The sequence below is a fragment of the Lactuca saligna genome, chromosome 7 (genome assembly GCF_052625555.1).
Source record: "Lactuca saligna cultivar CGN05327 chromosome 7, ASM5262555v1, whole genome shotgun sequence".
In the NCBI taxonomy this organism is placed as follows: Eukaryota; Viridiplantae; Streptophyta; class Magnoliopsida; order Asterales; family Asteraceae; genus Lactuca; species Lactuca saligna.
The window spans coordinates 73,728,880-73,733,396 of NC_136423.1; positions in this window are offsets into that span (position 1 = coordinate 73,728,880).

A 4,517-nucleotide genomic window follows, 5' to 3' on the forward strand; every position below is an offset into this window, starting at 1 on the left:
AAGTATACGAAATTAGGATGATATACAATGTTGATTAATCAAGATTCATTCGTTAAGACAATACAAAAATCAATAATTACGAATACATTTCAACATCAGAAAACATCGGGTTTTCCGGGGGATTCAATACTACTCGCTCGAAATTTTATAACTATTATACAAAATACCCTTTATATATGTGTTTTTGAAGTCACTCATGCATCAACTTATGGATCTTCACACTTTGATAAACAAAAGTCTTTTCAGAAAATATCGGATTTTCTGGGTTTTACAAACTATACAAATCACTTTACCACAACATTACTTATGTACTCACCAACATTTCATATGTTGACGTTTTTCCAAAATAACTTTTATTCTCAGGTAACAGGTAAGCGGAAGAGTAATATGAAGTAATGTTAGATGTTATGTTGTTAAAAGCACTCAAACAATTTATGTTATGAATGTGTAATGTAAAAACAATGTACTTGATGTGAACAATTCCAGTTGTAATATATTGATGCATGGTGACGTTTATGTTATGATTCATGTATATTCATTGTGATGATATTCAATTAAAGACAACTGATCAGCTTGTTGCTATCTTTACAAAACCATTAGATTAAAAATCTTTCGTAAAAATTTTGAATGGATTAGGAATGATGGATGTGAATTCTGTTCCTGTACATACTTCGTTAGAATAACAAGAAAAAGTGGAGTAAAGATGTAGATTCGGTGGTTACTTTTCATGATTCGGCAGTTACTATTCATACTCAACGCTTCGACATGCTTCACTTTTGACATCATGTACAATGGTTTGAAAAAATCTTCATTACTTTTGCTATTTTTCAAATTTTCGCTAGTCAGGTAAAATGATTTTCGTTTTTGTCTTTCTTTTTCTAAAATCAAAAACAACAAAAAGATTTTCATTTTATTTTCTCTTTCAAAATTCAAAAATATCAAAAAGATTTTTGTATTTTTCTTATTTTCTTTCAAAACTCAAAAATTCAAAAATATTTTTTTTCGTTAATATTTTCTTGTGTAGATTTTACCGAAAATTTTTGTTGGTTCATGCTTGCTGCTTGAGGGAAAGGTAAATTTTCGAAACTTTATCCTAGTTAGGATGTCCCTATAAGCATGTTGCAGCATGTTGACCCAAGCCTCTATGACTCAATGTGTTTTCGAAAGCCTTAATGCACTTTTCACCACGAAAATTCCTTCCCAATCAAGCTGTATTCACATTAGTCTCAGAGCTATCTTACTCTTCTCATATGAGTTAAGAGTTAACTGCTTGGTCCAATCATAGCAGAGGTACATTCGATAATTGAACCAAAGTTTTTCATCGTAAAGTTCTTTCACGATCATACACAAATACACATACCCATGACATCTCTGGTAGAAACCAACCAGGTTATCGGTATGTAAACACTCTATGTTAATGATCTGGATTCATGAAACCGTGATGAAACTGAAACCCAAAATTTTAAACCATTCAAGGAATCGACGGAGAACTTTGCTCCATATTTTAACGAAACATTTGTTTCAGTACCTACTTTCGATACACCAAATCATATTCTTTCGTCTTGAGTGATCTTCATAAAATGTTTGAATGCCACAACATTTTTACCCAATGAGATCCAGGAATTTTTTTTTGTGGAATATAATTTCTGTGTGAGTATTATTCTGTGTCTTCATTACTTGATAAATTTCTCCAAAGCATACTTGTCACTGACTACACTGGTCAAACAAGTAATTTTGATTACAATTTATCACACTTATGTTAAGTTGTGATATGTAACAAAATTTTTATCCACCCATACATCTTATTAAAATAATCCCTTCTATACTTTTCTATAAGTATTCGATTGTAATTCACGGGAAACCACACAAGCTGTTAGTCATCTCTTTTGATGAATAACAAAGCGATATTTGCCTTGGATCTTGCTGCTTTTATGTTGAAATATTTTCGACATCTTAGAATCCAAAATTTTCTTATTTTGCTTCTTATCTTTTTTGTTGGGACACTTTGCACTCACGAAATCCTTGAGGTTCTAACCAATACCAACTCAGGCTGATGATTTCGAACGTCTGGCAAATGACTTCACTTTTACACCCCAAAGTGAAAGAGCCCAACCTCCGTGCTGAAGGTTTGTGACAGTTTACATTCTATTGGGGAAAGGGGTTTGGGGTTTCATTCCAACTTTACACATTCAAAATATCCCCAAATCAAAAGAATTCTCTGTCTTCTTCACCGATTTTCAAACCCTAACAATGGCAGAACCAAACATCAGTGTTGATCTTTCACAAACTACTGCAGATATCACATCGCAACCGCTTATGAAGATATAAAGCACTAATTTTCAAGTGCAATCGGTTGTTTCTCTATATCCAGAGGGGTTGAAGATGCTCATTGTTACTTTGACCAATTTTGTGTTGTCAACTACGATGTTTTGTTCATTCTCGGTTCCATTATCTTGGTTATCACTTGCTAGGTCTACAGCGGTTTACTGCAAGGAAGTGAACATTATTACTTTCCAGATGACGAATGATAAGAAGTTCATGATAACAAAGAAATTTTTTACACAAAAATTGAAGTTACCTACACCTTCTTCTTATTATAAGGTAACTAATGAACAAGTTATTCATATGTTTAATGAGATGTGGTATCAACCTACTCTTACCAGGATTAGTGAGTTAAAGAAATCCAGTCTACCATGTATATGGAATTTCTTATTTGGAATATATCTTTGGTGCTTAACAGGTCAAAGTGTGGGATTAGACAAAGCCAAGCTGGAAGTCTATGAATTAGTGGCAGGAATTTACTATGATAAACATGTTGATTATGTTACACTACTATGGGAAGAGTTTATTAAAAGCATCGGCAACACGAATGTTATCAATGGCATTTTGTGTGCTCGTTACTGGAGTTTGATTCTTCAATATGCATATGACAAAGAAGGAATTCTAGTTCCTGATGATGAATAGACAACTAACTTTTCAATGTATCAGTTTCCAAAGGCCGTTGAAGATAATGCAAAGGTTTTTCCAAATGTTGCTCGAATTCCAGATGCAATGCTATGTAAAGTTAATCCCTCTCATCCTGTATTGGTGACTTATTTGACAATGATCAATCCTGATCTCGAAACTCGTGTTTTGTTAGCTAAAAGCGCAGAGTCATCAAATAAAGGAAAGGGTCTAAGAAAGAGACAAAGAAAAATCCATGAAAAACACAACCTAAAAAAGTTGAGAAGGTTTTTAAGTTTACTCCAAAGAAGGTCGTACAAACTAAACCACCTCTAAAGTTTGCTTCCAAACCCATTTCGAAGCCTTCAACGGAAGACTTACCTTCAAAATCTAGTGTGTTGAAAAAGCTGAAAAAGATGGATCATAAACCACAAAATTCTCCTAAAAGATCGAAAAGTTTTTCACAACATCTTTTAATGTCAAGCCACAGGTGAATCGAAATGGGGTTATTTTGCATGAATTTCAAGTACCTGTTTCTCCAGCTTCAAAGAAAAGGCGTGCGAAAGACATGGGCAAACGTATTTCGAAGAAACAAAGGAAGAAGAAAAAGTTAATCATCAGTGAATAATCCATGGAAGATGAGGTAGTTCCTGAATCTCCAATTGGAGGTGATAACACGGGAATCTTTTCACTTGTGAAGGATTCTCCACTCAATTCGAATCTCGAGGCGAATGGAAATCCTGATGGCATTGTGGAAACTTCTAAAGTAGAAACACCCATCAATCCAAGTGAACAAACGAAGAAGTCTACTCCTGAGCATACTGAAGTCATACCACCCGAAGTTTCGACTGTCGAATCAATTTATGAGGAGGTTCGCACTTCAGGCATCATTGTGAACATATCTAATATAGATGCAAATGTCAATATGGGTGATGGAGTATCGAATAAAGACGCCCAAGGTAATCCTCCTCTTGTTGTCTCCTTTACCTTCGAAAAATCTCTTGTTGATACCACAATTTCCTTACCTCCATTTCTTATTCCTAATTCAACCAAATCACCTCCATCAACTCATTCACCTACTTTTGATAATATCATGCAACAACCCATTACTTCCTTATTCCCATCCTAATCCATAGAAGGTCCCAAAATAGTTAATGATGATGCAACTGATGATGGTGGTTTCGTAGGTTCTTTTTCTGATATTGAGTTTGACCCTTAAGAGGAGGACATTCCGAATCACATGTTGATATATGGGAAGCAATTTAAAATTCTTAATCGGAAGCTTAATTCATTGCTACAATTACAAGCAGATGTTGGGGGCAAACATTCAGTTTTGGGTATCGAGGTGGATGTCATGTTGCCAACTCAAGAGCATTGTATTCAAGAAACACATGATCGATACGACAAGAATAATGAGTTAAGGGTCAAATCTCAATCTGAGCACTTTAATGGAGCACTTAGAGATTTAAACGATGGAGAATGAAAGACAAATTCTGTATGTTCAAGATGGCAAGACCATTCGTGAGAATGTCAATTTGAAAATTAAAGAGTTACGAGATGACATGGCGAAGGAA